General features: G+C 43.9%; 1 long non-coding RNA gene across 1 annotated transcript; it reads left to right on the forward strand.

The window, feature by feature from the left end:
* Window positions 1-5,289: 5,289 nt before the first annotated feature.
* Window positions 5,290-20,925, forward strand: LOC148222150 (uncharacterized). The gene is made up of 6 exons (XR_015806747.1): window positions 5,290-5,358; window positions 6,409-6,492; window positions 7,728-7,793; window positions 9,251-9,339; window positions 12,242-12,315; window positions 20,574-20,925. It is a non-coding gene; the product is annotated as an uncharacterized LOC148222150 (long non-coding RNA).
* The last annotated feature ends 2,285 nt before the right edge of the window (window positions 20,926-23,210 follow it).

The following is a 23,210-nucleotide window of genomic DNA, read 5'->3' on the forward strand; positions in this document are numbered from 1 at the left end:
TAGAACGTGAACCATGCCTAATTTTTAGTCATTAATATTAATATGAGTCAAGTTGGGGTTCTGGTCTCGTGCTTCCATCTAACAAATCTTTCTGCCCTAAAGTTGTGCTGGACCTGGTAGATATATGAGAGGCCACAAGGCTGAGCTTCCTCTGGAGCTTGAGGACCAGCAAGGCAAGGGGTGCTTTGTCTGAGTGCACAGGGGTTATGCAGAAGGGAGTGAGCTCAGCTGCAGCTGGGGACCTGACCAGCACAACCCAGGGAGCTGTTCCTTCTCCCATCAAGTTGTTCCACTGTGGCACTCATTACTCTGGGAGGCTGAGGTGGCCAAATGGTGCTTAAATGGTGCAAGAAACAATTGGATGAATTCGTGGCAGAGAGATGCAGGGAGGGCTGTTACACACCAGGAGACTGCAGCAAGTCTCTAGACCCAGATTACTGGGGCCCATCAAAGCACCCCAGGCAATTACTGTCTGTTTGTCCTGCTCATAAGCCTTTTTGCAGACATACACAACTATTTGGTCTTAGAGACTAAGGGCTAGAGGTGATCAGAGCCAGCCTGACCGTTCTCATAAAGCAGGAGATGGCTTTAGACAACTCTCAAGGATGTGATGTCTGTAGGATCTCTTGGGTAAGTGGTGTGAGCTTTCAATGTGTCTGAGAGCTGTTTCTGCTACAAAAAACCTCAGCTCTCCATTAGGAAACAATTCTGAGGAGGCTGGCAGTCATCCCTGTGTCCTGCTGGAGAGCATTGTGTCTCTGCTGGGCTCTGTATTGGCTCACAATAATAAGGAGAAGAGGGTAGAGGGATATAAAAAAATAGCAGAAGATTATTTGGCAATTCCAGTGTCACCAGGACCTGATCCCAGCAGTTCAACATAATCACTGAAAGAGGAGAAAATCCAGGAGATTTCACTGGAACTGAGCAAGAGCTTGACAGCTGGCAAATGCTAATGTAAGTAGGCAACTGGGAGCGTGGGGTGGAGGGAGGGTGGTGTCGTTTAGCATCACTTACAGAAGTGCCATTTAAGTCTGAAGGGAGCCTGCAGAAAACATGTCCCTTTCTGCTCAGCTCCCCTGCCCTGTCACACACAGCTCTGCCTGCCCAGTCCTGCTTGCCCGTGGCTGCTTTGGTGCTTGTGGAGTTCATCTCATGCAAAGCATCTCCAAGGCAGCCTCGGTTCCCCCAGGCCGAGGAAATCTGCCTCCTCCATGGCTGGCTGGGGTGTCAGCACAGAGGCTTAACCTGAGCAGGAGCATCTCCTGCCTTTGCTGTTCCACTGGTTTGTGCCCCAGGGGTGGGGATGTGGTGGAGAATTCAGGCTGGAACAGAGCAGAGCTGGGTGTGCAGCCTGAACACACCAGCATGTTTTTCTCCTGTGAATTGCTGCTCAAATAGCCAATTTCTTCCAGGAGAGTAAAGGCTGGTGACATCTCTATGTGGCTGTTGTGCTTTTTCTCCTGGCAAAGTTTCCTGGTTCTAACCAATCATTGACTTCTCTGGACACTCACCATCCAATTTCACTTCTGTCTACTGCCCCTCTGGACTCCTGGCAGTATATTGTCACCAAATGAAGCCAAATCTCTTTTTGGATAGTGGAAAATGTGGCCATTTTTGTTGCATTAGAAGTATAATTCTCACATGAACATCAAACCCAAACCAATGCTCTTGCAGCAGCAAGTCAAGCATCCCTGCTGGTCTGTGGGTGTCTCCCCAGCTCAGTCCATGAGTGCATCAGGGTGCTGTGCACAGCATTCATCCACAAACATCCTTTTCTGCACCTAGGAGCATTTCTCTAGCTATTCTTCCTTCCCGTACAATTAAGTATTTAGCATTTGACAGCTCAGAAAAGTTTGATTGTACTCCAGCAGTGGTCTATGAGCACCTTCCACAACCTGATTTTCCAAGGTTGCTTCCTGGCCTCCATTTCCAGCAGTATTCTCCAGAAACAGTTGGGCCATGTTTCATTGTAATGTCAAAATTGTACTTTTCTGCATCTAAATAATAATTTCGTTGTTTAAAGATAAGTTTGTTTTTTTTATTTAGAGCTTCTGCTTTGGTATTTTCTCTCATGTTAAATGTCCATGCTGGACACTGTGCTTTCCTAGAGGAATAGAAAAAATAGTGAAGGTTGCAACTGCAAACCACATTTCTTTCTCATTTCCTGAATGGCATTGGGCTATTCAGAGTTTCAGAGGTATTGTTTCCTATCACAGACCCTATGTGCCATGGGATACACTCCAGTAATTCTCCATAGAATAATATTGAATAGATAAAAGTAATGTTAAAGAACCATATTTACAGGAAACTGTTTTGTTTTGTTGACCATGTTAATAATAAAGTTCTGCAGGAAAAGAACATCTGGGTTTCTCTAATCCAGCCTGCTTTTGTGCAGGTTACTTTTGGTTTCCTGGGAAATGTTCAATCTTAAAGATCTTGATGATGACTTGTATTTGGATGTTTCTGCTGTTGTCCCTGAAGCGACACCTTAGCAATGATAGGCTTCAGGAGCTCGTGGGTGTGTTAATTTGAATTAATTACAGCAGCTTTGACTTGCCTTTGCTATAAAATTGACTTGCTTAATTCACCCACTAGACATTGTCACTATTAAATCCAGAAGGTTTATGAGGATAAAGGTCTTGGGATTCTGGTGACTCTCCTAAATACTTAATCAGAGTAGAGCTGAAATCAGTCAATGTGACATCCCATGACTGTATTTAGGGTTGATGGTCATCCATAAATCCAGGTGCATACAAATTTCAAACACATTATTATTTTATATTATTCTAATTTGGAAGGTGTGGGGGTTCTCTGCTCTTCTGGGGAACTGCACTAACTGTGGATTTTCACTCTCTGTGTTTCCAAAACCAGCAGTAAGTGGTCCTGGCAGGGAGAAGAGAGATGTATGTGATAGTTGTCACTTTGCCAAGTGAGAGCCCTGATGGGGACAACTTCATCAGTCCTCACAATGGCTCTGGGGGCCTGGGCTGCAGCTGGAGACCCTGGGCCTGGCAGACCCCCAGGGCAAACACTGATCCCATGGCAAAGGACCAGCACCAGCTGCTTTGGGAAATTAAGATTTAGCAGCAGCTTCCACAAGACTTCTCAGCTCTTGGGGTATCCCTGTCTTGGGCATGGGGGAACAACGTTGTGCTGAGCTTGGAGGCACTGGAACACCCTGGACTGGGAATGCTGGAATGCAGCTGCAGAGCTCCTCGTGTGGTCTGACAAGGAAAAAGCTAAATCAAAGGCCACACATTCCTAAGGGTTATTTTTTACCTCGTGTGCTGATGTTCCCCTAAGGAAAATGTTATGTTGAAATAACAGTGCTGAGCTAGCAGTCTCTGTTTGTGCCTTTTAAATCTAAAATTCAGAGGGGATGGCAGTCAGTGTTCATGTGAGGAACACATCAAGTGGGTAACAGCCACAGAAAAAAAAAAATTAAAATATTGCCATAAGGAAATGTATTTTTAAAAAGGAGAGAGAGAGAAAACCATGGACCCTGGTTGTTAGAGATTTACCTGGGTAGTCCAGAGAGGTTAAACCAGGAGTCCTGTGTGTTTTCCCTGGGCTGTGCTGGCAGGAGTGTGCCCCTGCAGATCCACTACCCTTTGTGCTGGAATAATCACCCAGCTCTTGTGCATCTGTAGGAAGGTCTCCATTCAACCCTTCCACCCATTTTTTTTCCTACCTGAAGAATAAGTAGAGCAGGAAAGAGAGATGAAATTCTGTCAGCAGTTCCTGGATGAGCTGTAATATGAGGCTTTTTACCTTTCAGTGAGAATGGGAGAATTATACACTGCCCTGTAGAGCCAGGCTCTAATATCCTGTCCACACAGGTGTATGGATAATTTCTCTTTTTATACTCTTAACATTAAGACCCTTCACCCAAGATTAAGACTGCTGGTAAGTCAGCTTCATTGGTGCCTGGAACACTGCACTATGTAAGCTGAATTTTTGTACCTAATATGTGGAAGAAATTTTTTGTCTTTTCACATGTGCTTCTCTAGGGCTTTGTCTTCATTATCCTCTCGGTATGTCTGAGATGGTAAAAAGGTCTGCTCCTCTTTTGTGAGCACAGCCAGGAGAGTTTCACACAGACCATGCTGCAGTTTTGTGAAGAGCTGATTTCTTCTTCAGAATTAAATGTTTGATTAACAAAATGAGTTAATTTCAATCCAGTTGGAAATTAAACAACAACTCTGATGAGAGACACAAAGTGCCATTTCAAAATACTTAAGAGCAGTTCTGGGGACTCTCTACTTACAAGGGTTTGCAAATGTGATTGTTGCTCCACAAGCCCTCATGGGTCACTGGTGCAAGCATCTCATCCCCAAAATGATCAAATGATCTGCGTGGCAGGGACTGTGCACAGAAGAGATGGCCACAATCTGAACTGAACAAAAACTGGAAACAGCTTATTAAATCCTCAGGCTCTTTTGCATGTACTAAGAAAACTAAGGTAAAGAGCAAGATAACCTGGTTATAAAATGGCTATCTTGCTCTTGCCTTTGTTTTCTTAGTACATGCAAAAGAACCTGAGGATTATGTAAATGGATTAATTAGAATGACTTAAGCATTGTTTAAGCTATGTTTTCCATAATAATATATGGTGTTCAGTCAATGTAGAGTTGAAGAGTTTGGCTGCATCCTGTTTTAAACAACCATCGTGGATCAGCCTGGAATTTAAGGACAAATAAGCTATGGGGAAACAGAATCAAGAAAAAAATTTCAGTTAAGTTGACTGAAATGGAATTGACTGGGAATAGCATGGAATGATGGAATTAATGGATGAGATGTAAATAGAAAGAGCAGCCTGAGAGACCTCACTAAGCTCCTGCTCCTTTGTGACAGGGGGAATGCAGACCTGGAAGTACATCCAGGGATAACGTTACAGGAAGCTATTCCAAGTAATAGTTTTTCCTTGCATCTTGCTGTATCAATTAGTAATGATTTGTGGTTAGAGTAATTCCATATTTCATTTGTTGTGTTTATTGCATAGGGCATTAACATACCAACTAATGAACCTGGAGCAGCTGAGTGATTCAGCTGAGGGTTTGCTCACGTGGTGGAGCTGACTGGTGATCAATTATGTTTTTGTTGTTCAGGAAAATGCTAGTTTTTATGAGCATTCTTTTCTCTGTGTGTAGTTACAGTGGAATGCAATATGCTTTAAAATGATTGTATTCTAACTAGTCCTAGAAGTTCCAGTATTGAAGAAATGAAGGCTAAAACTTATGTTTCTTAGAGGGTTTTACATTCATTTTAATCATATTATTCTTCCCTTTAAGGAGTGTCTCTGTGGTGGTCAATAAACACAGAAATTTATATAATCTCCTTTGAGTACCAGTTTACATGGTAAGCCATTAGATACAGAATTTGCCTGTTTCCTTATGAGATTTAACACCTGACTTTGTCTTGGTCTTAAGAACATTTTCCACAATTCTGCACATAAGCAGAATCCATTCCCTGCTCTAGGCATCCTTCAAACCTGTTAGAAATGCACATAAAAATCAGGCGTCAGTTATCTCAAGATCAAATCAAATAACCCCACAACCTCATGAATGCAATTAAGATAAACGTGTTCACAAACCCCCAACAGATTCCAGTCAGCCCAGCCAATCTCCTGGATGATAATTACTATGAAAGGTGGGTATTTGGCTGTAGTCTGTGTGTTTTATATAAAATTACTGAGGGTTTTAGTTTCTGTGTTTTTTTCCTTCCAAATTTCTTTTAGGTGTTTGGTGTGCATCAACTGGTTTTTTTCTTGCCTTAGGAGTTTTATAATTTTGCATGTGCTTTTGGCTGTCTGTCCATGAGCTCCCGGGCAGGCACACATTCATTCCTGATGAAGATCTTGTTTTCTTTAGGCTCCCCCAGCAGCTCCACCTTTGGCTTATGGGGCTGGTGTTAATTAACCACCCTGCTGGCTGTAGGAGAGATACCCCTGCAAATCCAGGCTGAGAATGCACATGAAGAAAAACAGTGCAAAGAAAAGCTTACAGTTACAGTGAAGGAGCCTGCAACTACTATTTGGTTCACAGGAATGAAGCAGTGGTTTGGTTAATGGCTAATTGCCAAAGTAGCTACACATATACACATAGATGAGAAAAATCAATATAGTTGATGAATCTCCTTCTGTTTTACAGTCAGGGATAATTCATTTCTAATGACCCTCAGTATTTTTGTGTGTGAGCATCAAATAAGAGAAAGGACACTAACTGTCCCAAAAATTTGGCTTATGCACAAGATTAGAACACCCATTTCTTATTGTCGGGGCTTTCTGAACTCTCAGAAGTGTAAGAGAATTTAATAGAAAAATTGAATTCAATACACTGTTGAATTTCAAAAAGAAAGACTATTTTATGTATTAAGAAGTGCTTCTAATGACATCTATTTTCATAATAGTGTTTTGTGGAATGAATGGCTTGGACAAAAGCACTGGTAAATCGCCTGAAACAAAACTGCCTGACACTCAAATAGCTGCTAATGGTAGGTAGCTCCTTGGCTTCCTGTTATATTCCTTTCTTGCATTTAATCCTTCTCAGACCATTATGCAGAAGGACACTGCTTTGCTTAAAAGGTTATCAATGTCACCAGGCACTGGAAAAGATATGGGACAATTCAGCCACCTTTTTGCAGATGGGATTCACATGTCCTTTTGAGACTAAACAGTCTCATTGAGGTTGGAAACCTCCAAAGAGGATCCCTGGAAAAACTTTTCCACTGCTTCCTGGTGGTGAAGCTCCCTGGGGGAGTGATCAGCAGTCACCCCATCACTAACCATGCAGGACATTTTCCATTTTAACTCCTATTTTTGCAACTTTTCCAGGGAAATTATATTTACAGGGTGGGAATTAAAATCTTCCCTAATCTTAACAGCATCTTTGGGCTCTGCTGCCCCAATCCCTCCTTGTCTCCATCGGGTGTTTCTATAGCAACTCCCCAGGGAGTTTTCCTGTTATCTGGGTGAAGTTAACTGGAAACAAGAAAATATACTTGAGATGAAGTGGTGTTGGGGAAGACTGATGAGGCCTTCAGAGCATGATCTGAAAAAAAACCCCAGAATTATTTGCAGAATCTTCCTCACTGTAAGAGGCTTGAAGCTCCTGCAGTCAAAGATTTTTGCCTCAAGTACACTTGCCCTCTGTTGTGCCAGCACAGTCCCAGGTAGAGGAAAATTTTTCTGCATTAATAATAAAGCATATGGAGCTCAAACTGGCCAAGCCTAGAGGTGCCTTGCTGGGGAATGGGATTTTCACAGGCAGTTTGAGAAGATCGATTGTCCCCGTTCCAACCAAATTATAATAAACCTGGTGTCATGTCTCATTAGCAGGCATTTCTGTGTGGATTCATACTCTGTGGGTGAGATCCATCTCCCAGCTCATCCAGGGGCTGCCAGGGTGAAGCAACACCTTTAGCACCATCCATCAGCACTATGAGGAGCCAGATTTGGCACCACTGATCAGGGGAGCTGGAGGATGGGCCTGGCTAAAGGGATGCTCTCAAGGGAAAGAGATCCTTTCTGCAGCTCTCTTTAAGGAGCTTGGTAGCTGTTGTGGCAGCTTTTCTCTGAATGAATAACCCAGATTATACCGAGTCAGAAGATTTATGTCCCAGCCGAAAGCCCACTCGCTTCTCTCCACCTCCTGTTTCCAGTCTGTGGACCAGACTTTTCCAGGCTGGTGCTGTAGCTGACATTAATGGGCTTTTCCTTTGTGTTTCAGACAACCACAGACCAAGCTGTCAGCAGGCCAGCAGCTATTTGAGAGCTGCCAGACTTTTGCTAGACGGTGAGCATCTCTCTTTGAGCTTGACAAGTGTCTCCTGTGGGCAGCTGTGACCTCCTGCTGCTGCCACCCCAGGGAATGGAAACCTTGCCTCTTGTACAGCCTGAGCTGCAGATACCAGCTGGCTCCTTCCCCTGCTTTTATTTTTTGGAGACCAGCCGTGTGCTGCTTATCATTGGTTCTGATCCCTAAAGCTGAGGTGCTGATTCTTATCTGCAGCTTCAGCTGGGCTTAAATCTTTATCTTCACTCAGTGAGTCTGAGCGCTGAGTGTGCAGAGACATTATTAGATTATTAAATCAATGACACTCAGGTTATTAGTCACACTCATCCGCATTACCTGACGCTGTAATGACGTTCTATTTTTACTTCCAGCCTGCTAATGTCCCAGAGGTACTGAAATTATGACCAGAAAATTAATTTCTATACATTTGAACAAGAAATAGAAGTATAGGAAATAATCCCACATCAACAGTATAAATCCTAATGGAATTGTTCAGAAAAGCAACAGGGAAAGGGAGAGGGTGGAGAATGGTGTCTCACATGAAGCCTTCCCTCTGTGCTGCCATGCCAAACTCTTATGGGTATGATGCTAGTAACTGGGCCAGACTATTTTAGCTTGTAATTCCTTTGGGGCAATTAGGACTTCTGAGCTGGCATTAGTGATTTTCCTCACTCAACCAAGACTTTCTTGCAGAATCCCTCCACCAGGATGATGCAATTTGGCTTGTTTTTTAGGCGTGAAATCAAACCCTGTAAACAGAAAAAGGCCAGCACATGGGCAAGATGTTGTTTACGTTTTCAGAAATGACTCCTTAAATCTCAGGCAAATTATCATCCCAATCCCCAGTCTGAGTTAAGAAGTGAGGTCCAATCTGATGCTTCCTGAAGACTGAATTTGATGTTATTTCTGCTTTGCATGACTAATCATCTGCAAGCTGGGAGGAATCTGTTAGGGTGGAAAAACACCACGGGGAATGCTCCAAGTGCAGCCACACCCGTGTCCAGCAGAGCAGCTCTGAGCAGTCCTGGCCCCTGCAGCCAGGGAATGCAGAAATGCGGCTCTAAGGGCTCTGCTCCTCACTCTGCACCCCGAGTTGGGAGCTGAAGGGGGTGTGGGCATGGGAGGCTGCCAGGGTGGCTGGGCAGGCTGCTGGTATGGGGACAGACACCGAAAGGCAGGGGGTGGCTGGAAAAGGCAAACTCTGCGGGGGTACCACAGCACCCAGCAGCTTTCAGGGACAGCTTCTGCAGGGAGAGCAGTGGGGAGCAGATGGTGAAACACCCCACAAGGGAGAGCCGTTCACACCCTCTCCCCAGGCCGCCCACAGCCCCAAAATCTTCCAAGTTCCCCGAGCTTATTGATTACCGGGGACAAATCTCCATATTGCCTAATTATAACTTGGTTTTCATGCACGTCTTCACACTGTATTTATTTCACGTTGGCAATTAATTCCGAAGTGCTCACTGTGCCAGAAATGGAGCAGGGTGACTTTCTGAGATCTTCCACTGAGGAACTGCCACTTGAAAATGGAGAAACTCATGTGAATGTGAGTATGGAAGAAAGTATTGGTGGTACCTGCTAAATGCATGTTGCAAGATGCTCTTGAGAGCAATGTTTGTAGTAGAATTATAATGAGCTGAGTTGTTTAGGTGTAATTAAAAGATGAGAGTGAGAACTTGCATGGAAATCCTTTTCTCTAAGCTTTGGGAAGCCTGCTAATAAGACATAAACATTTAGCAGCTCAGCTGGAGTATGGTGTGCTCTTTGGTTAAACATTAAAGGGGCACTGTCGAGTAGTTTTAATTAATTAGCTATGTTTTAAATTAAATCAAATCAATTTGGAGGAGTTAGGCTCAAAATTAATGTTGTTTTCACCTGGTGGGGAATGTCCTTTAAATTATGAACATCTTAAAGACAATGAAAATTAAAAATGCCTTTAAGAAATTGCATTCACGTGGTTCCCTTTACTCAGAGAATGGCCAGTATTCTGATGATCTGGCATTACTGTCATTGCTAGAACAACAGAAAAATTAGAGCATTTTAGGCTCTATCTGCTACAACCAACGTTTACACATCTTCTAGACATGCAATGCCCGTGTCAAACCTGGCATGTAGAATATTGAATATACTGTTTTCCTTTTTTATTACAACTTACCATGGTGCAACATAGCACTTACACTACCAGGTAGGGAAGGTGGGCAAGAAAATAGGTTTAGTTTGCTGAATTAAAGTGGGATGTTTACTGAACACTAGTGGGATGTGGGTATTGTACACCCAGCCTCCAGTATCTGTGAGATTCCTGCCCAGTTTTAGCCACTTTGGGTAGTGGGACAAAGATCTCAAGGTTTGTAGAATTCCTACAGGTGTTGTGAAAATTCTTGTGAAGCTAGGACAGGGAGGGAGTCCAAAAGAGTGCCTGCACTGAAGGGAGATGGAGCACAGTGAGATCCAAGGGAGAGGTGATGGATGCAGTCCAGTTCTCTGGTTTGTGGGGGAAAGGGGTTTCTGTTCTTATTGCTGCTCAGATGCCTTGTGTTAGATTTAGGGGGGGAATCAACACAATCTCCCTGTGACACAACAGGCTGTAACTGCTGGAAGCTGTTATGTGCTGTTATGCAGAGCCTTTACAGTCTGTTGAGTAAATAATCTACAGATTAAAGCTTTCTAAGTACACAGTGACTTGATAGGTAACCAAAGAAGCCATTAGGATATGTCATGTCAATAAGAGGAGGATTAAGGTCCCTCACACTTGGTGCAGTGGCAGAGTCTATCTGCTGTGAAACAAAAGCCATTGCCTTCCAAACACCCTGCAGTGCAGTGGTGCTCTGGGGCTGAGGACCAGTGATTTGGACAGGGGCAGCTGCCTCTGCCCTTATTTATTGCAACCCAGGGATGCCTGAGCAAATCAAGGATGGTGTCCTGTCTCCAGCCTCACCTGCTCCTGTGCCACGGGTGGCTGGAGCCAGGGCCATCTGCCATGGAGAAAGAGCAGACCAGGGGGCTGGGAGGAGCTCCCAGTTCTCTTTATGTAAATAAAGGGTGTTTTCTTTCTGAAATCTGGGAGCAATATGTGTGCAGAGAGCTGGGCTATGAGGCAGCAGGGCAGGAGGATGTAAAGCCCTGTCAGCTCATGCAGAGGGGAGGAATCAGGGTGCTGGGTGGGAAGCCAGGGGTTTTTACTAAGGTCAGAGAGATTTGTGCCTTTCTCCCTTGGGTGTCCATCCATCCACACACTCACCACCCTGACCCCCCTGCTCCCAGCTCAGAGCTTCCCCAGTCCCAAGGGCACCCTGGTTCCTTGGGGACCCTTCCTGAGCCTCCTCCTTTTGCAGGGGTCTCCTGGCTAAGGCACATCCAGCATCCTGCCTCCCCTCCCAGCATTTAATTACTCCAGGTTTCCAGTCGCTCTGGTGAGTTTAATATGAGCTATGTAAATTCCTCCCAAGAATGATAGGATTTTGACAGCCTGATTTGCCTTGCAGGCATCCTCAAAACAGCTCATTTTCTCTTCTCTGGAATTTTTGAGTGGTTGGGTGGCATTTGATTATCATTGGCTGGCATATCTGAGCTCTGGGGTTGAGCATAAAGATATTTTAAATTTAATAGGTTTAAGATGTCATTATTTCCATGCTGATGAATTTATACTTGTAACCAGAGAAACTTAGAGCATTTAATGAACTTATTTAGATATCATGGTGCAAGCTTTAAACCCAATCCCCAGTATAAAATTAAATCATGTTGGATAAAAACTAACACCCAGAAGCAAAAACTGAACTGGGTAAATGGCCGAATTTCAAAAGACAGAATAAATACAGATATAAGGCACCTAGGGGACAGATTTACTAAGAGTTTTTGCACTATTTTCAATGGAGCTTGTAATAGCATAAAAGTATTAAATCTGATTTACTAGAAAGGATTTGTATAGTATTTCACTGCCTGTTTCCCAGTGCCATAGCCCCTTCCCATGTCTCTCCCAGGTCTCTAACAGGAACTCAGCCAAGCACTCCGTGGAGTAAGATCCAGCTTTGCTGAGGAGCTTGCAACTAGCCAGAGAAGAAAATAATGCAGCCATTCAGTGATCCAACAGGATTAACAACGTGATTCTATGAAAATCAATTCTCATTCCAAACAGGTCAATACAGAGAAGCCCTGCCAGGCTGGCTGGGAGGTGAATGGTGAGCACTCACCTGTGGGACAGTCCTGCCCACCTGCCCCGTGTTGTGGAGGCTTGGCTTTGCCAAGGCAAGTGTGAGATCTCCTTCCCAGCTTCCTCATGCCAAGGCTTTTACCAGGATCTTTTAAATCCTGTAGAATTTTAGAATTTGTGCAAAGGAAATGTCCTGCCCTAAAGGGAGACTTCAGTTTTCACCATAGTTGGTCATGTCGTGTGGGGTGATTACTCACAGACCAGGTTTGGAAGCACCATAAGTCTCCTTTTTTTTTTTTAGGGGAGGACACCAATTAGAGAGTCCGGGTGAGGAGAATCAGCTCTGGATTTATTCCTGAGGATCTCGTTTGAGATGTAAGTATGATGAGCTGCTCTAGTACTGTTGTTATCAAATTCAGCATCCCTATGGAAAACCCATCCTACCACAGCTATATTTCATTTTAAGTGGAGAAGCTAGAGGAGAATGAGGAAACAGATTTAAATGAAACGGGAAGGGATTAAATTAAAAAGTTTAAAATAAGCCAAGACAAGTGACCTTTACTGCAGTACCTACAAGCAGAGATTGTCTATTTAATGCTTCCAAAAGCAGGCAAATGCACCAGGAAGCAGCCAGCAGGGCTAAAGCACAGAAGAGAATCACTGAAAAGGCTTAATGGGACTAGATTTCCACAAGATTAATCTTCTATGGACTGATTACATGTAGGAAACAAGGGCTAGGAAAAATGTCCTATATCAATTTTAACAGTGTGTGGAAATTAGAGCAGCAATCCTGCAGGTGCCTGTGCTGGACACTGTCAGCATATTCCAAAATGACCTGGAACAAAGAGACAAGTAGTGAGATGGTGAAGTTTGCAGGTGACACAGATTTGCCCAGAGTAGCCAGACCTAAAGCAGAGGTTTGCAGAAGGATCTTACAGAAATAAGTATCAGGGTGATATGAACTGGCAGGTGAAATTCAGTCCTGATAAGTGCAAATTAATGCCCTTGTTAAAACAGGTCTGCCTACATACACAGAATGATGGGCTTTGAATTAGCACTTGCCCTTAAGCAGGAAAATGTGCTGGAGCCTTTGCAGCTGCTCCTCTCCAGAGGCTGGCACCATCCTCATGGCCATGGAGAGGATGGAGAATGCTCCAAGAATGAGGAGCACCAGTATGCCAAGGTTCAATCCCTGCACAGCCACACCTCTGATCCTGCCTGCAGGTCTGGTGACCCATTGCAGAAAGGCTGCAGGAGTACAAGAGGAGGAAAAGGGAAGGCAAAATATTTTGGACATAGGAACCACCTCTGTCACCCAAAATCCTCCATATGTTCTGGCCTCTTGCTTGGAAAGGCCATGACTGAAGGGAAAAAGGTAAAGGCCTGCACCATCCTGAGTGATGTGAAGGTGGATAGGGTGAACATTGCTGGTAATGCAAAAGGGAGAAAGACAAAGACCTGTTTGGGGAGGAGAGGGCTTGTTTATTTAATTCTTATTTTATTTGGGAGTGCAGCACTCAGCTCAGAGTGTGCCCAGAGGGGGGAAACCAAGATGGTGAAAGGCTTTGAGGGCAAGGCTTGGAGGAGCATCTGAGGCCACTTGGTTTGTTCAGCTTGGAGAAGAGCAGGCTGAGGGGAACCTCACCACAGTCTACAGCTTCCTGAGTGGAGGGAGAGCTGCTGACCAGTTATAGGGCAGGAGGAAATGGGATGCAGCTGTGTCAGGGGAAGTTCAGGAAAGGAAAGGCTTCTTCCAGAGCAGCCAGACCCTGGAACAGGCTCTCACAGCACCAGGCCTGTCAGAGTTCAAGGAGCATTTGGAGGATGCTCTTAGTCCTATGATCCAGTGTTAGGTAGTCCTGCAAGGAGCAAGGGTTGGACTCGATGGCCCTTATTGGTCCCTTCCAATACTATTCTATGGAATTATTCTACCATCAGCAGACAATAAAGCAGGTCAACAGTTTTCCATCAGAATAGTTTTCTGAGCTGCTTTCTGTTGGAAAAGGCTGATTCGATGGTATGGAGATGCTCTGTGGGAACACATCAGTGCCATCAAAGCCAACAGCAGAAGCCAGACATCTGCCTGGCCTCCTTGCCTGCTGCCCAGCTGGCTGCCTCTCTGGGACAGCTGGGCCCCTGCACTGCAGCCAGCAGCCCATTTGATTTTTCTTTACTCCATCGTTGTTCTATTTATATTGCATTTTTTCCCTACATTTTCATCTTTATATTTTATATCCAATGTAGTTACAGCATTAAAATATCCCCTGTTGCCCATCAGAACATCAGGTGTCAAATCAAACTGCAAGTCACTCAATGAGAAGAATTCATTATAATTTAAATGAGTTTTAAACATGCATTTTATGGAATAAAAATATACAAAAATAAAGAACACACACAGTAAAGAGTTGGGTTTGGGTTTATTTATCATACCATATCATATATTAACAAAAAGTCATAATTTCTGATGTACAAAAGTTGAGCCCACAAAGCCAAAACCATATTTTATATTTAAATCTCTTTCTAACTCACTGGGCTAAATGGAAATGGCATTTTTGTAGTATGCAATTTCAGAATTTCACTCCCTGGGCAATTTCAACATTTTGCAGTGTTTGGTTCCTTCGTTTCCCAGATGTTTCCATAAAGAACAGGGAAGATAGAATGGATGCTCTCCCTGTTTAAATGAAAATACCTGTTCTCAGCCTGAATCAAGGGTAATGTGTTGCACAAAATGAAAAGCCAGATTCAAGAGAGGTGGAAAATCCCAAATCTGGGGTAAAATGAGCAAGGAAAGCCCTTTTCCTAGTCAACATCACTCATGCAGGAATGGGAGAAACTATGTAGAATACCTGCCTTTGTAACTCAACATGGGAAGAAATCAGAAGAAATAGGTCACTTTGTGACCTGGAATGATTTCCAAAATTTTTGTTTTCCTGTGACAGCTGAGACATACAAGCAGAAACCTTCCCTAGGTGAATTTTGCCCATGCTAGGGATTGTCTCTGGCTGCTGGTGGTACAAGCTCCCCCATGAGATAACCAGCCTTTGCTCATAACTAGATAAGCCACTCCTTTTTGAAAAGCTCAGCATGTTCATTTTGATTGGAAAGGCCAAAGTTGGGCTCATACAATCGCATCAATCATTTGAAAGGTTGATTTAGAGGTTATTTTTCTGGATAGCTGGTGATGCTGGAGCCAGCTAGTGCAACTGCTGTGTGCAGTGAGCTGCAGGAGGGCCTCTGTCTGCTGTTCTTCATGAGCTTATGAGACTCCCCTGCCCTCAGGTGTTGGTGGTGATGGAGATGGTGTTTCAGGTCATACATGATAAGCCACCACACCATTGTCCCCAGAGCTGATGGTCACCACCATCATTTTTCTCTTTCTGGGGCAATTATTTTCAATAAACTTGAACATAGGCTGAGATAACTTCAGCACAGGGAGCTGCTGCTCCATGGGCCACCATTAGCAATTAAAATTAGATGAGCAATTAGCCTGTGAACTCAGCACTTGGACTGCTGCTACCTCAACAGCTGCAGGTACAGCCCAATGTTCATGGGGTCAGAGCAGTGCTGGTGGGATAGGATGCAGTGGGATGCCCAGAGGAGGTGTCAGCATCAGTGAGGTGACTCTGGGATATATAGTGTTATTTATTATGCCTTCAGTTGATTTTTCTTCTCCCCTTCTTCATCGGGGCACTGGAAGGAACAGGAACATGATATCTAATTTCCTAATTTTCCTGTCAGCTTTCTGGTTTTCAAAATGATTGCAGCAGAAATCTATAAATGAGGATGAGGGAAGCAACCTTAATACCATTGTAAATCTCCAAAATGGATGCAGAAACACAGTACTCAAATAGGAGTAAATAAAAGCAAGGAGAGATTCATTCCAGTTTTCTCCTCTGTAAACCTACTGGCAGCTTGGAATTATTCAGAAAACAACATTTAACTGAGAAAAAAAAAAAGGAACCCTGTAAAATAGTAAAGATTGTACCGTAAAGCTAAGCACCATCCATAAATCATGGCTGGGAACATTGCTAAGTTATAGGAACCTGCAGATGGCTGTCATTAAAGGAAAGAGCCTCTCCCAGCTTGGCGGGCCGTGCTGTGTCCTGGTGTACAGCTACAAACCGAGCTGCCTTCATGGGGGAGTTGCAAAAGTGCTTTTAAAATGAGAATTTCAAGCAGAAGCTGTATGAGCTGTTCAGCAGGACTCAGGCTTACTGCAAAACCACAGTGGTAATTTCAGGCCTGATTTGCAGGAGATTTAAATAAAGCTCCCCTGTTTAAAATGATATGGCAATAGTTTATCACTAGAGCCTGTCCGAGGCAAGAAGAGAGGGTGTGGGCACGGTGCCTCCAGTTCCCAGCCTGGCATGGTCTCCATCACAGACCAGTAAACCCCTGCCTGTCCAAAGACATGAGGGCTGCTGGACCAGGCAAGCTGGGGGTCCTGTCTCCCAGCTGCTGTTTGGGAATGAGTCAGGACAGACCAGTGGGCTCCTTCCCTGCTCTCAACTCATTCCTGTGTGCTCACCTGAGGCAGAGTTGTTTTTCCCTTTGGGATGAGCTCGTCTGGGGCTTCAACTCAAGAAACAGCAGGAGAGATGCTCAAAACAAGCCTGCAAGGCTGAAAATAGCACACACCGGCTGCTGCTTCTTTCAAGATAAAGATGTCACCAGGTGAGCTCTTTTAGGATTATATATTAAGGCACACCGTGATGCAGCATGAAGACACTCTGCAGCCCCAAGCTGAGCATTGCAGGTGTGCAGGGATGTCTGTGCCAGTGCTCAGCCCCGGGGTGCTGGGGGGGCTGGGGCTGGCTGGCTCCCTAGGAAAGGCTTTGCCATGCTTCCCAGAGGCAGATCACACTATCTGCTCTCTTGCCAGAGCCTCTATGGAGACTTAATCCTAAACATGACCCCGAGGCACATGCACTCCCTGCCGTGGCCCTGCACCAGGACGTTCAGATGTAGGTCTGGCAATTAAAATATTCAGCATGTAACAAGACCTCCAGGAACCTACCCCTCTTTAGAAGTTGGAAATGTTTTGCCCCAGTCAGCCACACTTACCAGGGTTCATGGTTTTTCAAGGTCACCATCTCTAACTAGGTCAGGAGCCTTTCCTGACACAAAATGGCACAGCAGCTGATGGCATTGACTTTAAATATCCCTCACCTCCAACCTCCCCATTTCTGTTGTATCATTCTGATTTTCTCAGCATTTCTGCAGGGCCATAGTACACGTGCAGGTGCTGGCCCAGGTTTGCTGAGCTCACTGCCCACCAGGCCAGGGGCTTTCCCAGGTGCTAACGAGACTCCCTGCAAAAGCTGTAGTCAATGCTTTACAAAAATGTGGCCAGGAGGAACTGGATCCCACAGTATTATTTTTCTTTTCTGTGTCTGGGTGAATTGAAGAACTGCTCACTGCATCTTTAACAACTGTGTTTAGCTCCTTGTCACGACCTCCTTTGTACATCAGTAGAAAAGGCATCACCAGCAGATGCAATTTCTTTCAGTGCTGGAATTGTATTTATTTTACTGGAATTGTACTCCATTTGTCTAGTGGCAAAGGGACTAAGCAATTTATATTGGCAGCACTGAATGTACTGAGATTGGCAGTGCTCGGGCACTCATGGCTTGTTACCCAAGGAAAGTTCAGAGCATACTAATTTATCCCACCATGGAGCAGCAATAAAAGAACTGTAAAGATGGTATCAGTCTTACATTAGTAACACTGTAAACATTTTTTTAAGATGGTAAAAGAGCCAATATATCTGCTTTATTCTGTTTTATTGTGAGGTCCAGTTCTTCCTTTCCATCATACAAGCAACTTCCAGGTAATGGAAGGGATATTGCATTCACTATTCACAAATCACAGTTTGACCTATTATTTGTAATTTTCAGTGCCTGCCTTCTTATGCAGTGTTCATAAAATGAGATTAGAGTGATTTACAATGGTGAGAAATGGAACCAGACTAAGAGGAGATGTGACTCATTAGACATAATCCTGAGGCTGTTGGAAGGAGCCTGCTTTGCTCAGGAAGATGTGCTGCGATTTTCCAAAGCAGTCCAGGGAACTTAGATGTACCTTTGAGGGCTTTCAGCACTGAGAACGTGACCCCACAAAACCTGCCAGCCCTGATTTTATCTTTTATAGAATCAACCAAGAAATTCAGATTGAAAGCTCCCAAAACTCCCATCCGACACCCTCATCTTCTTCATTATATTGCTGTAAAGCAGTGGCCTTTAAATACTATGTCACCAAGCTTTTCAAAATGAAAAAGCTACTTTTATGTGCATTCAACATGGGGAAACTGTACTTTGGGTGTAATTTACAGTGCTTCAAAATTATCAATATTAGTTATGGCTTGAGTGCTTAGCTGCTGTATCTAGACTTAACAAAGAGCTTACTTTCCTAATCCAAACCAAAAATCATCTGTCCTGTTAACAGGTATGAATTGGGCTTCACCAAGCAAATTAACAAGAAATAGGGATAACACCCAAGGGTTTATTGTAATGAGCAAGGAAATGAACTCCAGCAGAAGCCAGTCCATCTCCTGGAGTCATGGATGGTGTTGGGAACAGGTGGCTGGGCTCCTGTTGGGCCATTTGGAGAGTGTTAATAGCCCCTCTGGTTTAGTATCTCCTGCTGTTCGGTTTTCTCTTCCTGAGCACCCACATATTTCTGCCAAATTGTTTAGTGCATCTCCCTTAAAAAAAAAAATAGCTTGTCAAGAAGCAGTGCTTGCTTCTGCTCTCTTGGAGCAGACAGGATCTGTAACAAATGACTCACATGCAATAATTACAGTCTATTTCTTCCTATCTTGCATTGATTATTCAGATGTGGAAAGAATAGCTCTCTCTTGAATAAAAAAAAAGCTCTGAAGACCCAAACACGGGATTGCTGATTTTATATTTTTCTGGTTTTCCCCCATTTCTTTGTTTTTCGAGTAATGTTTACAGACATGGAATACTGAAGAGATGAAACATTTATAAACAAAGCCTCCTGTCAGAGTACTTGTAGTTTATGTTTGCTTAAAGGACAATTTTGTGTCACCTCTTTGTATTTTAATAGTCAAAATAAATTTTGCATAATAATTCAACTCCTCTCTGCTGCCTGTAATGACTATCTGCATTTTTCTGATGGATGTTTGTATTTGTTTCCTATGATTTACATGACCTGACATCTCCTATAATGAGCTTCCCAGTGCAAATGCCATTTGTGATACTCCGTGCAGCACTAATCTATCATTTGATGACCTTACAAGTGCTGGGGTCATGGATTCAATCAGTAAAATGTTTCAGGGTGTAATTAATTAATTTCCCCCTCCCCACTCTACAACTGTTCACTTAAAATTTGATGAAAGCGATGTTTTTCTGTAACACTTCTCCAATACACACGGTTTGTTTGTGTAATCAATCACGCTAAGTTGGGGAGTTCTTAGTATTCATGGCTTTGTCTTGCTCAAAACTTCTAAATGTTTATTTTCCAGCATAATTTAATAGTTTAATTAACCAAACAACTAGCTACTGTACTTTTTGAAGTAAACTCAGGCTGTGATTTAATGGCATGGTTTTGTCTTTTCTAAAGCTGGGCTGGATTGCTCCGCACAGGCTGTGGAGCTGGTGGGACTGTGAGTGACACTGCTGAGCTGGCTGTGTCCTGTGCCAGCCTTCCAGGACACTGGCAAACCCTGAGGGAGCTGCTGGCTTTCTGCTTTAAGCTTCTCATCATCGAAAAGGGAATTTTGTGGTCTCGGTGTTCAGCATCCTTTGCCTGCACCCGTGTTTCTTTAGAGCTCACGTGGATGTCAGGAGGGAGGGCTGTAGGTGATGGGATTTTTCAGGCCACCCTCTGGAGGTGTATGGCTCTTTTCCAGGAATCTGTGTGGAACAGCTAGCAAAAGATAAGCTTAAATTCTCTATCCTGGAATTAGCATCTTAGAATCATAGAATCATTAATGTTGGAAAAGACCTCTAAGATAATTGAGTCCAATCATTAACCAAATGCTGTCAGGTCCACCATTAAACCATGTCCCTAAGCAGCACATCTGCAGGTTTTCTGAACACTTCCAGGGACAGTGGGCAGCCTGTTCCAAAGCCTGACAGCCCTTCCAGTGAAGAACTTTCCTTAACATCCAATCTACACCTCCCTTGGTGTAACCTGAAGCCATTTCCTCTTGTCCCATCACTTGTTACCTGGGAGAAGAGACTGACTCCCACCCATGTGCAACCTCCTTGTATGCCATGCTCTGTAGAGTCTTTCTAATAACAGGAGCAGGTGTATTTTTGTGCAGGTGCACTAATCTTTTCACCTAATAATGTGAATTTCTAATGTACAGGTGGGTCTGGTACAAAGTCTTCCAGGACCTTGGTGGGAGAATGAGATGTGATCTTTGCCATCAGCACACAGGGCTAAACCTCTGAGGCAGCTTGGAAGGAGCAGAAAGCCCTTAGTGGCTTTGAAATGAAATCTCTGAGATGTTCTTATTATGTTTACAAGTTTCCTTTTATCCTATCAAGGTCTTAGGGAGCCTTTCTGTTGACCATTAAGGCAAAACAAGACAAAACATGCTGAAATTGAGAACTAGATGCTTACAGACAGAAATCCTATAATATTATGATTCAATTTATTTTCAGATAAATATGATTGTTTCTGCAATCCTGCTGCTTGGCTTACTGAAGCCCAGGAAGAAACTTGGAGGGAGAGAAGACACAGACATGAAGGAAAAAATAAAAACCGGGACAATATTACAAATCCACCTGACAAATTTGGTTTGAAAGAGGCACAGGTATTTCTTTAAGGAACAGCAGCCCTTCAGTGCAAAGCAGTAGAGTTTGGAAATAATGCTGGTGGCATCTCCCCGGGTTTGGTGGCTCCTGTAAAGGGCTGCACACGCATATGGGGTGAGATTAGGCTCTAACCCAGTTCATCTGCTGCCTGTTTGCTGCAGCAGGGTGGAGGTGGCCCCCCAGAAGCCTGGCCTGTGTATGGAGGAGGTTTTGGGAAGAAGGGATCATGGGGACAGCCTGGGAGGTGACTCCCTGACATGGCTTCAGTCACTGCTTTCACAGCTTGCTAGAATAATCTTTCTCACAAATGAGGTTTTCTTTCCATTGTTTTGAGCACAGTGTGGGTAGTAAATCATGGTGATGCTTGGTTGGAATAATGGGCTGAAGTGGTGTGGCAATGAGTTTTGTTCATAGTCTGCAGCCATTCCTTTGATGGGAAACAGGCAGGGAATGCAGCAATGTTCCAATGTGCTCTGGGGTAGCAGGTTAGACCCATCCAGCTCTCCAGTGCAGCTCAGGTCTATAAACACACTGCAAATGCTGGTATTTGCAGAATTAAGGCTTAATGTGATGTTTTATTGGGAACTGGCATATCCAGCATGAGACATGGTCAATATTGAGAATATTACATGCATACAGGTCTGCTGTATAGGCTCTAGCCATTGCTACAGTGGAGGAATTGCTGCTGCTGCACAAACTTCTTGCAGTGATGTTTGGGCTATGTTAACTATGGAATGTTAGAGGTCAGGAAGGACCAGTCCCAGCAAAGAACTAATTGCCTGGAGCAAAATTTCTTTATAGTGAGAGAGTATAGAAGTAGTATCTGAAACTACAAGAAAGTTACTGTGCTTTTTGCTATATCAGCAGACTTTAATGAAATTTTAAGGGGAAAAAAATTGCTTCTTGGCTTAAAGCATGAGCTGTATTACTAATCTCTGCAAAGGAGTTTTATAATTGAAACGCTGATGGAACAGCAACTCTACTGACTCAAACGATGACCTAACAGTGGCTAACATAAGCATATGTGAAGCTGCATAATTCTGTTAGGATCATAAGAGTTCTTGATAATGCAGGCAGGTTGGGGGTTATACTCTTACCCAAATTCAGTTTCTTTTAAATTGTTTTTCACAATCGTCATGGCATCTGGTTTCTGTACGGCACTGCAAGGACTCGGGCTGTTCTCACAAGGACACCTGCTGCAGGCTTGTCTTTGGGAGGCACTTGGCATGGCTTTGCTGCTTATTGGCAGCAGATTATCCTGTGCTGTCATTTTTATTTAAAAAAATTACTTTTGAAAAGAAAAGTGATTTTAGTACTTACATGGACAATGTCTGTGGTCTCAGGTGAGGAGCTGGCCTTTAGGAAAGACAAGAGTGCTCTCCATACTTCTCTGCTCAACCTCTCAGCCAAACCATGTGTTTGAAAGACAGTTTCTCAGTCAAGTTAGCTTGAGGCCCTCTGAGCAAGCCAGAAACTCAGCTTTTCCCAGCCTATCCTGATGTGCATATTTTATTTTGGGGGGTTTGTTCTAGTTTGCTGGTTTTGCTCGGGTTTGCACAGCCCTAAGGAAACCAGGACCTTGCAGGGCTGGCACCCTTGGGGAGACCTGCTCAGATCTGCTCTCTGAAATGCAGACATCTAACACTAATTTTTATTCTGATTTCTCTACATTTTCCTCTTCCTGATATTAAAAAAAAAAAAGCAACTGTGAAGAAAGAGACATATAAATTACCTGTCTGAGCCTGTGCCTGTCCGTGTGTGTTTCTGATGAATACACACCAACATGCCTTCATTATCTCCCTGTTTTGTACCTACCTGTCAGATATGGAAAGTAACGCCAGTATCAGAAAATGTCATCTTCTTTTTCCCTTTGTTTGAAAGTAGGTGAATGTATAAGCGAGGTGTATATATATAAAAGCACTGTAAGAAATAGCTTTGGGTTTTTAAACGACAATTTCCTTCTCCAAAATGGAAATGCCAGGGTTTAAGCAGACAAGAAATGCATTGTGCACTCTTGCTACCTCATGTTTTTCATCCAGGCACTGTGGAAACTTTAGGGAGGTAAAGAGGAGATGGGGCAGAAACCCATCTTGGAAAGGAGAGCTGGGAGGCCTCAGGGAGCACCTGGCTGGTGGGAAAGGCAGGAGAGGGCACTGCACAGGCAGGCAGGAGATGCCATGACCCTGCAAGCTTTGAAATCTTGCCAGTCATTGCTGGCATTGCCAGGTTTCCACCTTGGCTGATTAGACCTAGCACTTCTCTTTGAACAAAGCTCATGTTTCATTTCCCAAGCAGATGCATCTCCACATAAAGGACAGTGCAGGGCAACCAGAGCTTCCATGGTGCCACAGAGCAGCCTTGCTCTCACTGCCATGGTGTTTCCCCATGTACAAGTGCTCTGATTTGGACTCCTTATGGGTGCCCAAAACACTCTTCCTTAGAGATACTGAGGAACCGTCAATGTCACAGAGACCCACATTTTGC

The sequence above is a fragment of the Sturnus vulgaris genome, chromosome 14 (assembly GCF_052056855.1).
Source record: "Sturnus vulgaris isolate bStuVul1 chromosome 14, bStuVul1.hap1, whole genome shotgun sequence".
NCBI lineage: Eukaryota > Metazoa > Chordata > Aves > Passeriformes > Sturnidae > Sturnus > Sturnus vulgaris.